Source organism: Dermacentor andersoni, chromosome 5 (genome assembly GCF_023375885.2).
Source record: "Dermacentor andersoni chromosome 5, qqDerAnde1_hic_scaffold, whole genome shotgun sequence".
Classification (NCBI taxonomy): domain Eukaryota; kingdom Metazoa; phylum Arthropoda; class Arachnida; order Ixodida; family Ixodidae; genus Dermacentor; species Dermacentor andersoni.
This window is the reverse complement of record NC_092818.1, coordinates 190,880,000-190,892,317: the sequence shown is the minus strand read 5'-3', so window position 1 is coordinate 190,892,317 and position 12,318 is coordinate 190,880,000. Positions and strand designations below refer to the sequence as shown.

General features: G+C 51.6%; 1 protein-coding gene across 3 annotated transcripts in view; it reads left to right on the top strand.

Annotated features, from left to right (window-relative positions):
- The first annotated feature begins 6,880 nt into the window (after window positions 1-6,880).
- Window positions 6,881-12,318, top strand: part of LOC126532320 (uncharacterized) — a 559,184-nt gene continuing 553,746 nt past the window's right edge. For 2 of the 3 annotated variants that reach the window (XM_050180012.3, XM_055071432.2), the window contains exon 1: window positions 6,882-8,037. The gene's annotated coding sequence lies outside the window, so the exon portion shown is untranslated. Of the gene's footprint in view, window positions 8,038-12,318 lie in introns of all 3 variants that reach the window. The other variant, XM_055071431.2, reaches the window with a different exon arrangement.

Genomic DNA, 12,318 nt, shown 5'->3' with positions numbered 1-12,318 from the left:
TCACGCCCATGAGAGCAAAGGGGGACACACGTAGTTCGGATGCGAGTGAAAGCAGTCCGACCGAACGTAAGGAGACGGCGGCAACCGAAGCCGAACGCAGAAAGCGGTTCGAGATGAGGCAAGCGCGCGTTTGTTATACGTGCCAGAAGCCGGGTCACTTTTCGGCGCAGTGTCCGACCGAACGTAAGGAGACGGCGGCAGCCGAAGCCGAACGCAGAAAGCGGTTCGAGGCGAGGCAAGCGCGCCTGTGTTATACGTGCCAGAAGCCGGGTCACTTTTCGGCGCAGTGCCCAGAAACAAAACCAAAAGTCGTGTTTTTTTCATTAGGCAGCACTGACGAGAACATCAAGCTTCTCGAGCCTTACATGCGAGACCTCCTCGTGAACGGGAAAGAGTGCCGAGTGCTTCGCGATTCCGCAGCTACAATGGATGTAGTTCACCCCTCTTACGTAGAACCCGATATGTTCACGGGCGAGTGCGCATGGATCAAGCAAGCAGTGGAAGCTCATAGCGTGTGTCTGCCGGTAGCAAAAGTGCTTATTGAAGGACCTTTCGGAGCACTTGAGACGGAGGCCGCAGTGTCATCTATGCTGCCCCCCCAGTACCCGTACCTATTTTCGAACAGGTCCGATCACCTCCTGCGCGAGAAGGGGCTTTTGTTTGGTGAGGCTAGCGTTCAGGCCTTAACCAGATCGAAGGTTCGGGAGCTCGCTGCAAAGGCGGTAGTTGCGGGGCCGACGTTGTTGAACGATGAAAAAGGGTCAGAGGCGCAGCAAGCTAGTATTCAGAGCACGCCCGAACGGGATAAAATTGAGCCTGTAGCGTTAAAGGCACCAGATACTGGAGAGGAAATTCCCGATGCGGGAAAGTTAGAAGAGCTTCCGGTCGAGCTTCCGGGACTAGGCTCAGTGACGAACAGGAAAGACACCGATCAAGTCATTAGTGACTTAATAAGTAAAGCATCGCTGTCGCCTGAGCAGAAAACCGAACTACACCAGCTCTTACAAGAGTTTCAAGGTCTGTTCTCTGAGAGGCCTGGTAGGACTTCTGTCCTTACTCATGACATAGAACTTACCTCCCCAGAGCCAGTACGATCCAAGGCGTACCGGGTGTCACCCCGCCAGAGCGATATTATGGAGGCTGAGGTAAAGAAAATGCTACAGCTCGGTGTTATTGAAGCGGGTGAGAGTGATTATACCTCCCCTTTGATTTTAGTTGAGGTACCGGGCAAGGAACCTCGTCCTTGCGTCGACTACCGCAGGCTTAATTCCATCACTAAGGATCAAATTTATCCGATCCCTAACATCGAGGAGCGCCTTGAGAGAGTGAGTAGCGCTCAGTTTATTTCCACCCTAGATCTTGTCAGGGGTTATTGGCAGGTTCCACTTACAGAAGAGGCTAGTAGGTATGCGGCGTTCATTTCACCAATGGGGACATTCCGTCCTAAAGTTTTGAGTTTTGGTTTGAAGAACGCGCCATACTGCTTTTCAAGCCTCATGGATAAAGTGTTGCGGGGACAGCAAGAATTCGCTTTACCGTATCTAGACGACGTAGCGATATTCTCCGCATCCTGGCCTGAGCATATGGCGCACTTGCGGGCAGTGCTAACCCGCCTGCGCGATGCGGGCTTGACAGTCAAGGCTCCCAAGTGCCAGTTAGCACAGGCCGAGGTTGTCTACCTCGGACACGTGATTGGTCGGGGTCGTCGCCGCCCCTCTGAAATAAAGGTGGCCGCTGTGCGAGACTTCCCGCAACCGCGCACGAAGACCGATATTCGGTCGTTCTTAGGTGTCGCCGGCTACTATCAGAGGTACATCCCCAGGTACTCTGATATCGCGGCTCCCTTGACGGATGCTCTAAGAAAGACAGAGCCGCAAACAGTCGTCTGGGATGAGACGAAGGAAAGAGCTTTTAGCGCCCTAAAGAGCGCCCTAACAAGCCAGCCTGTGCTACGATCGCCCGACTACACAAAAGGGTTCGTTGTTCAGTGTGATGCTAGTGAGCGAGGCATGGGCGTTGTACTGTGCCAACGGGAAAATGGAGAAGTAGAACACCCCGTCCTGTATGCTAGTCGTAAGCTGACGAGTCGTGAGCAGGCGTATAGCGCCACCGAGAAAGAGTGTGCGTGTATCGTGTGGGCCGTTCAGAAATTGTCATGTTACCTAGCTGGCTCGAGGTTTATCATTGAGACGGATCACTTCCCTCTCCAATGGCTGCAGACCATCTCTCCCAAAAAATGGCCGCCTCCTGCGCTGGAGCCTCGCTTTGCAACAATATTCCTTTGAGGTGCGTTACAAAAAGGGGAGTCTCAACGGTAACGCCGATGGCTTAAGTCGAAGCCCCTAACGTGGGAATCAGCCTCAAAATTGCTTGTTACTGATGTTTTTCTTCCTGAGGCAGGATTTTTTTTAACCTATTGCTTTTGTATAGTGTTTCAAAGTGATGATGTGCTTTCTAGTGCAATTTTCCGATTTGTGGACGCGTTCTGAGTGCTGCTAAACTACTGTAAGGAACTAGGCAGCAGTATAAAAGGGGAAAGAGCCTGGCAGGGCTTAGTGAGGTTTGTGCCGTGCTTGCTGACTGAGCGGTTGACTTTCAGGCGTGGTTCTAACGCTTGCCGGAAACGAGAACAAAAATGTCAACTCTCCCGAAGTCACTTTGCAGTGTCCTGTGTGCACCTGAACGTGAGAACGAGGCCTTCTCTGTGCGCTGCGCTCAAGAAACGCCAAAGGACGCCCGACTTCGGTTATGAGCATCATCGAGCGACATCCCTCCGGACAGCGGATGCAGTCCCCTGACCATCGGGATCTCCTTCCCCCGGCGGGGCGGTCTGTTACGTTTCGCCTACAACGCGCGGTAATGCCGGCGCGGATGCAACGGACGCCGGGGCTTCGTTCAAAGCGGCGGACATTTTGGCCCGTTCGACGCCGCCGCGACGCCTCCCCGCCAAGCGTGTCCAGGCGTGTTTCAGTGCCACGTGTCTTCGTGTGTGCGTGTGTGTGTGTGTGCCCACGCTTGTCAAAGCGCGGCAGCCGGGGAGCGGAGCTCCCCAAGTGAGGGTTGGCGATGCGTCACTACACTCGGTTCAGCAGGTCTCTCGGCTCGACCGTGCGCGCCGTCGTGGGCTCATGCTCCGCCGTCCCGTGACCTTCATCCCGTGACCTTCATCCCGTGACCTTCCCTTTTGGACCGCGACGCCGAGAGTATAAGAGCAGCTGCCCCCGGACGCCAGGAGAGAGGCTCCGATTTGTACTGTTGAGTTACGTCTCTCCACTTCGGTCGACCTGACCGGCCGCTCTTTTGCTATGTTAGAATAAACAAGTTGTTCTGTTACCAGTCTTCTCTTGCTTTGCCGGGACCTTCAGATGCTTCCAGTGCCCCAGGCCGCCAGGCCAACGCTACCCTTGGGGCTTGCGACCCATTGGCAATAACGGGCGTCAGCACCGAGACCCCAACAACTCGTGCCAGCGGTGCGATTCCAACAACGGTATACTTACCTGTCCCAAACTCCTCAGTTGTATCATGCTTCGTATTCCGCGCAAGATCACCAGAGAACGTAGACATTTTCATGTCCATGTCTGTCATCAACAAAACGCAACCCTCTACAGAATACAGTGTCTTTATAACGCTTATTTTCATGATCTTGATATTTTTCATAACTCGCTGTTATCGTTCCTTCCCGAGCTTTGCCTTGTTATGTCATAGTTTCATGCATTGTTAAACTGCCCTTCTCCTCCTTTTCCTTCTGTATTTACATTGCGATTTGCTGTATCTACCCTCTTCTTTTCACAATTGTTCATTTTATTCATTGCTTTTTTCGAAGTAATATTCCCCTGCCGTGTTTTTCTAAATCTTAATGTGCGTGCGGCAGTACTTAAACCTTAGGGTTGTTTCTAGGCACGTTAAATAAGATTGATTGATTGATTGATTGATTGATTGATTGATTGATTGATTGATTGATTGATTGATTGATTGATTGTGGGCGGAGGGCTTGCGCTTGTCGGCCCGGAATTTCGCTATCTCCGGGATCGGCCTACGCTCACCTTTTTTTTTATTGTTGACGCACAAGAACGAAAAATACATGGAACCGTAGCCATATACAGCATCGCTGTAAAGAGATTCTGTTACCGTTGCTGATGGAATGCGGCACGTCGAACATCAAACATGGTAGTAGTGCTTTTAGTGAAGTGATAGCATGTGGCAATACTGTGCAGGCTGAAGTGAAATGGAGTCACGTTGAATAAGTTTACGGCTCAATAGGCCCGTAGTTTAATATCCGTGGTTCTTTTCTTGTTGCTGCTAGACTAAACTGACAAGAACAAGCCGCGTACACAAATGTGTGTACCGTAGGCTCCAGCAAGAAATTTGGAATCGCTCTCGTAGGACCATCGTGACATTCTTAGTGTTGCCATGAGCGCTAATCATGGGGTAAACTAGTTCTTCAGAAGCCCACGAGGTGGAGGATATGTTCACGATAGTGTACCTGTATGTGCTACCTGGCTCCTGTAGGGAGTCGCTGTATAAGTGTCCCTGTATATGACTCGAGTAGGAGGCTGTATACTGTTAGGATTGGGGGCTCAATCCCATCGCTCGTGATCCGTTGTCAAGATTGGAGTCGGGCATGAATTAAAAGGTAGCTGGCCCATGCCGTCGTCCAACTTATCCACGCTGAGGACGTTGATGAAGGGAAGGACTGCTTCTCATCGCGAACGAGGAATAATGGTTTATTTACAGTATTTACATGCAGTTCATCAGTCTAGCATGACTGCGAGAGAAAGTACGTCAGTCTAACACGACCGCTTGAGAGAGTGTCTCATTTTAACATGACTGCTTAAGAAAGTGTATCGAGCATCCGCACAACAGCCGTTTACAAACACTCGGTCCTCCCTCGATTCCAAGGTGGCGGAAACGTTCGTCCAGTCATCGTAAACACGCCGCCTCTGCGCGGGACGGTTTACACACACACACACACACACACACACACACACACACACACACACACACACACACACACACACACACACACACACACACACACACACACACACACACACGCGCGCGCGCGCGCGCGCACGCACACACACGCACACACGCACGCACACACACACACACACACACACAACACAGGTTCTCGGTCCGAAACCGACATCACACGAATTTACGAAATCGGAGCGGGCCCTCGCAGCGTGCCCGGGTAGCCATTGTCTTGCGTCTTGGTCGGCGCGTGGGAAGAGGTCTCCGACGACGTTCCCTCGGCAACTCCCCCACTCATCGCAGATCAGGTCCGCGTTGGTGGGTTTGGTAACAATAGTCGGCCCGCCGAACTCATTCAGTCACAACGGCGACTAGGCTAGAGCGTAACGGTGGCGGTTTCAGCACAAAGCCTGCTTCGTCAAACGCATCCTAGCTGAAGCGGCGGAGAGTGGAGGACGCGCGTATTGTTCCCGACACAAAGTCGACTTAGTCACGCCGTGGCTGGAGGTTGGCGGCGGCGCTCCAGGAAAGGATGACGCCCGCGGTCGCAACTGGTTGGCAAAACTTGCACTACAGCTGGCCGTTCTTAACAATACAGGGACACCAGTACACGAAATATAATATTGTCATCTATGCGACTGTAGCATGAAGCTACGAAAAAAAAAAAAAAACCTCATACTGGTTTCTTAGAAAGAAAGCTTTCCTGTTGAAGAAAAAATGGTCCTAGTCCGGGGATCGAAACCGGTAGCAACGCCTTTTCGAGGTGGCCGCTGTGCTTTATCTGAGGTAAACAAGGGACAGCCGGATCGCAGCGCGAGACCGAATTAATCGACAGCTTGATTCTGCGTCATGTGCTTCGAGTCCTCGATTATTTTGGCCTCGCTCTGGCTACTGCTAACCTCCTGATTAGCTCGGATGGTAGAGCGACCGCTTCGGAAAGACGTTGACGCCATGTTCGATCCTCGGACCAGGACCATTTTTTTCCCCTTCAACTGCGAAGTTACTTCTTTCCGAGAGAATCGTATGGGTTTCCTTTGTAGCTTCGTGCTACAATCGCATAGATGACACTTTTTTCCTTTCGTATGTGCTCAGCAGCAGCAGCAGCATGAGGCTCCGGCGTCGCGGGGAAAGTGGTCGGCACGTATAATACCCGCAGGTGGGAGACCGACCTTGCCCCAGGGCCTGCGTCGGCCTCTGCCGTCGGCTGAACCGGCTGACGCCGGCGTTTTGATTTACCGTCCCACAGCCGGCCGTACAGTTTCCTGCGGCGGCATAATCGCGCGCCCCTCCGGGGGTGGGGAAACGACTAATGGTAAGTGCACGGGCTGTGCGGCGTTTCAGTGACGTGCGAAGTTCGCTCGGACCATCTTCTGCCTAACATTTATGTTTTTCTCAAAGCGCGAGTCAAGACATGCTATATGCTGGTTTGGCGATATGCAGGGTGCCAATTACTAAATTCTGCTTTTGAATCGGCCCACCCTCCATTATCTAAAGTGAATTTATACAGGAGAGAAATGGGAGCACGAAACAGGCTGACGTTTGTCGCCTAGGCGTTGCTGCTTAGGGATTGGCACTTGCATATTTATGTGTCTTTATATATTACACGTTACGTGACGTTTCGTCGACGCCACAAATCTTGGGCCTTTGAGCGTTCTTGGAGGTTGTGACGAGCCTCGAATGCCTCTTAATACTGTCAATTCTATGTAAACAAAATAAACGATATATATAGTACTGGCCAGTGGCGTTGCCAGGGGGTGGCAGACCGGTCACGTCCTCCCACCTCAGTAAACTAAGCCGCTCATGTCTTTTGCGGATTCAGCTGGATGAAGCAACCGGACGTAACCGTACGTTAACACCAATCTGCGAGGAAATCACGTACGTGTACGTGGCAAGTGTACGTGATGTCACTTACACTTGCCATGCCTATAATAGCCTCTGTATTTTATTCAACCTGAGTTGTCTTTCCCTTCCACAACCACCACCAAACAAATGTTTATGTCGTTTCTGGATTATATAGTTTCTTTTTATATTTTTGCTTACCGGCTCCCAGACAAGATCTTAAATATTCATTAAATATTATATTAAATAGTAAACAGCAGAACACCTGCATTATTTTATATAAAAAAATTCAGCTTCAACAAAGAGCGCAGGTATATATTAAAAAAAAATAGATGTCTTCACTTTCGCATTTGGCGCCTTGCGCTTTCTATCGGCTAAGAGCTGAGAGCCTCGAGGCCAACGCAGCCAAGGTCTGAATTCGTCTGAATGATTGCGCACATACCTCCTTTCTTCATAAGCACTTCCCATATTTGCCGTAACTGCTCACATAACAATAAACTCTTTGTTTTTCAATATATACGGCCTATAACGAACTGTGCACCGGCAACAGATAATTTTTTTCCGCGCTGTGTCCGCGTCTTGCCTCTGTCTCTCGTCCCTTCTCGTGCACTAAAAACATCAATTTTTTTTAGTTAACCTTTCCTTTCCTGTTTCTTATTTATTTATTTATTTGTCTTTCTTCCTTTCCCTTTTTTTTTTTTTTTTCGGACAGAGACGTTTCTTGAGCTCCAGCCACTCTAGCTAGGCGTTGCTCTAGCAGACGACGCGCGCCGCCATGGTGCGCGAGAGCCGCATCGAGATTCCACGGTATGTTGCGAGAGTTGTTCCCCTCAAGCCTCCTCGCTCTCCTGCCTCCTTGCTCACTCGCTTCTTGCCGGAGGAGGCCAGTGTCGGTCGGCCGCATGTGTTCCTTGTTTGTGTGGCTCGCTCGCGCGTAGGATATTTTTTCAGTGTGCGTTCGTCGTGCTTTTTGGCTGCGTCTGCCTTTGAAGCGTTTGATGCTGCATTGCATGAGTGTGCGTGTGTGTTCCTATTTCCTTTGTGCCTGTGTTGCGGCAGAAACAGCAGCGCCGAAGCGCCCGGATACTCCGAGCCGCTCGTGCCCGTACTCACCGCAAGACCTCGCGTTCTGCCGTTTTCTACCGTCGTACCTACGACTTCTGCAGTATTAGGTACCCACCTTCTATGGAATAGCTCGTATCAACGCCTGGATGCACAATTAAGGTGGGTGGAAATCATGTGTACCGTTATCTCGGTGTACGCAGTAACAGACGCGCCAGAAACGCTTCGCGCCGCACCATGTGATTTTCCTGCGGTTCGTTTATGCTTTATCGAGCATGATACGGTGACGAATCGCAGGTGCTGAAAGAAATATATGTCTGCCTGCTGGCGCACACAAAATAACGATTAGTAGCCCTCCGAGCAAGCTCTACCGGCAGAGTGGTGCTGCGCTATATCGTGCGGAACGATGCGTCCATGCGATCGCTCAGAAGCGCCGACCCGGCTTGAAAGCGATAGCATCCCGTGACATAAGCTGCTTCCGAGGCGCGCCTTTGGCGGTTACACGCTTACTGCTTGCCAAGAGGCGTTTTGATAACTCTGGTTTGGCGGAGGGAGAGATCGTTGCTGAACAGCTCATGGGGATTTAAAGCTCTATCCGAATCATGACGTCATGGCTAGACGCGCCTGTAATTACAGCTCAATACCGGTCCTTGTTTATTAGTCGTGATTACTGCTCATTTGGCGGCTTGTTCAAGCATCGTGCTGCGTGTTCTGTCGGATATTTATCTCCTCGAGTGCAAGTGCGGAAATTCGTACGCTTGCTTGCCGCAACACTGCCGTTCTTCTCCGTGGTTTATACCTTTTTCATTTGACATCTCTTCTTTATTTGGTTGCGTTCAGCGTAAAAAATTGTGGTCGGGGTTACCAAAACCTGCTGGGAAAACTGCACAGCGAGTGCGATATCGCTCCGCATTCGCTGACTCTTCGTGTGTACTACGTGCCAGTCCGCGACCCACTGCGGACGCCAGCTGCTCGCCACAGCTGTTCTCAGCGAAGTTCAAGGCGCTCCGATCGCCGGTGCAGCGTTTGCTATATGACCAGTTGCAAATTAGCTCCATTGTCAAGCCGTGCGCGTGTTTGCGGCGCGCATTCATAGACCCGGACTTGCTTGAGTGATGCTGACTTTGCTGCGAGTTATTTGACAGCGGGCTCCTCTTGTTTCAAAAGGATGCGGAGCCCTTGGAGGGCCGGGCTTGTCGGCTGATTGATGATGGCGAATAATCGTTCATTCCTGGCAAACGGCTCGCTGTCTGAGCGCTGCTCTTTCGAACTCATCTTGTATGCTGGATGAATTCTTATCGGTCCGAGAGTGTTATGAATTCACACTGCCTGGAAGTCAGCTGCTTCGCGTCATCCAGTGTCTGCTACCGCCGCCAAACCTACTTTTCTTTTCTCCCCCCTCGCCCCCCCCCCTTCTGTTTTGTTTTTGCTTGCGATGTAAAAGTGTACAAAACTGACCGCACGATATTTCTCGTCAGCGTTTGTGTATTTCAGACAGTGCTGTGCGCACGTTGTTTTAGTGCTGTGCGCACGTCGATGTTTAATATATGTGACCCCGTCACAATGCACTAAACGAACGTACTACGCGGGTTTGCCTAACGCTAGCCAGGATCGTGATATTGCCGCGTCTCTTCTATGTCGATGACAAAGACAACGATGGGAGCTTTAGCGGGCTTCGTCTTGTGTGTCGGCCTAGCGGAGATTAGAAGACGAAGAAGTAATCTCTAGGCTCGACCACTAAAACAAACCGTTTTTGTGTCCTCGTCTCCTGTCTTCATTGCACCGCGACACTGGTGGAGGTGCTGGGTACGACAACCCGATGCTCCGGACCCCTCCTGGGAGCCGTTCATCCAGCCCGCAGCCCGGACACTTTGTCGCCCATTGCAACGCATGCGCGTCGTTTCAGTCGTCGGTTGCAAGGCCTTGCTCCAGAGCTCACCCCCCTGCAGGAACCTTCGTCCAGACGCTGCCCATCGCCGTCCATGGCCGACGCTAGCCAAAGCCTTTGCGCCAGCCCGCCACAGGTAACCCTTCTTCAACCACGGATTCCGGATCGCTTTCACGGCGGCGCCTTTGAAGACGTTGAAGGCTGGCTTGACCTATTTGAGCGCGTCGCCATGATCAATGAGTGGAGTTCTAAACAAAAGCTCAGCAATGTCTATTTTGCTCTTGGCGATAGCGCTCAGACGTCTGAAGAAAACCAAGAAGGCAGTCTGTCGACATAAAGTGGCTTCCGCCAGCAGCTGCTTGACACCTTTGCGAGTGTCGACCGACGGGACCGTGCCCAGCAGCTAATTGAGTTATGAGTTCATAAACCCAACGAAACTGTCGCAATGTTCGCCGAGCACATGGCCCGTCTGTGTCGTAGGGCCGACCCAAACATGACAGATAAGAAGTTACGCTACTTCATGCGCGGCGTGATAGAGCAGTTGTTCGCCGGACTCATGCGCAATCCACCAAGTACCGTGGCTTATTCTATAAAGGAAGCTACTGCTATTGAGCGAGCGCTTCATCAACGATGCAGGCAGTATGATCGCTTGTCCAGCAGCAACGAGGTCAACACCGCCGCCATAACTTGACACTCAGAGCTCTCTGCGTGATCTGATTTGGAAGATTGTTCTCGAAGAAATCCAAAAGCTCGCGACTTCAACAGTGGAACCGCCACTGGCGTCTGTCGCCGAAGTCATACGTGACGAAATCAGGCAAGCGTTCTCGTCTCCGAACCTTAGTCCTGAGCCGCATTCCATGAACTACGCCGCCGCGGTCCGACGTTCACCACCTGTTATGTCGATACCGCCGTACCACCAGCCGTCGACTGCCGCGCCTTGGTCATCCCAGGAAGAGCCTCCAAGAAGGCCGCAGTTTCGGAAGCCGGATGTACGGCTGACTGCAGAGTGGCGCCCACTGTTTCAACTGCGGTGCTGTCGGCCACATTTCCCGCCATTGCTGGCATCACGACGTACCGTTTCGCGCTCTCCGCCCATGGTTTGACGGTCGACATGCCAACGACGACTACTCGCTACGTCGCCAAGCTCCTTTTCAAGGGCCTCCAGCCACCCGCTCTCATTTTGACGATCGCTAAGCCAATGACAGAGGAGTCGCTGCCGAATGACCAGGCCGACATGGACCATCGGTCGCGTCTCCTACACATTCGTCTGCACCAATACGCCGCACTTTCACTGACCTCAGGGAGAGGAGGTCACCTAGCCCACGCTGGGGAAACTAAAGGCGGCGACCTCCGGGGGTAAGGTTGCAAGCCGTCACGAAAAAGCGCCCGTTGCTTCCACCGCAGGACGCTACGAAGCCCAACGAGCCGTAACAGCGACGAAGTTGTGAGCGCAGACCTTTTTGTCTTATTGACGGGTAGTATAATCAAGGGTTCAAAGAAAGTTCGTGTGGTCAGGCATGGAAATAAAGGTCGCCAGCTACGATGAACCGGACGCCAGGGACTATGCCTGCCATTTACGCACGTTCGTTACGTCATGTGCTGGCTATAAAAGTGACGACGATTTCCTGTCCAACTCAGTGAGCAAGGAACTCGTACGCGGTTCCGAAACGTCGGATTATTCATCAAACTTGATCAGTGACCGTGATCCCCTTCATGACGGGTAGCAAGTGACAGATTTTGTCGACACTGGTGCTGATTTCTCCATAATAAGTCAAGACCTCGCAGTTCGGCTCAAGAAAGTAAAGACGCCGTGCACAGGGCCCCATATAAGGACTGCAGCAGGCCAGTTACTGATACCTGCCGGACGATTTACGGCGAGAGTCAACATAGGAGGTGCATATTTCGTCGCCACTTTTGTCATTCTCGTCGCGTGCTGTAAAGACTAGATTATCGGAATGGACTTTCTGAGGGAGTATGGTGTGGTCATCAACATCCCAGACCGTTCGGTAGCATTTTATCATAACATTGATCCAGTTGATTGCTTAGAACCACCACGCGACTCATTACGCCTCAATGATGACGACGTTGTCATCCCGCCTGGATCCTGCACCCCTGTTTCTGTGGCATGCGATCCGCCGTTCGACGGGGAAGGAGTTGCAGACCAAAGTTATTTACTCAAGGTATTTCAGTCGCTCGAGGTATTGTCAGCGTCGTTAATGGGCACACAGATTTGTTGCTGACAAATTTCAGCACGGAGCGTCGGCACCTTCCAAGGGGCACGGCTGTGGCCTATTTCGACGGTGTTGCAGATGTTCAGGGCTGCTTTTCAATGCTTGAAGAAGCAAGTTTCAGGACTGCTTTGCGTCGACATCAGGAGTCGGTCGCACGCTTTAACCAAGCGCCGAATAATCACTGAAGACATGGCCAGACCAATTCACCAGAACCGTTATCGTGTGGCTCTAAAAGAACGTGAAGCGATACAGGAGCAAGTAACTAGAATGCTCTAGTTAGAATTCAGAATTCTAGTTAGAATTCAGAACCAGAATTCAACCGTC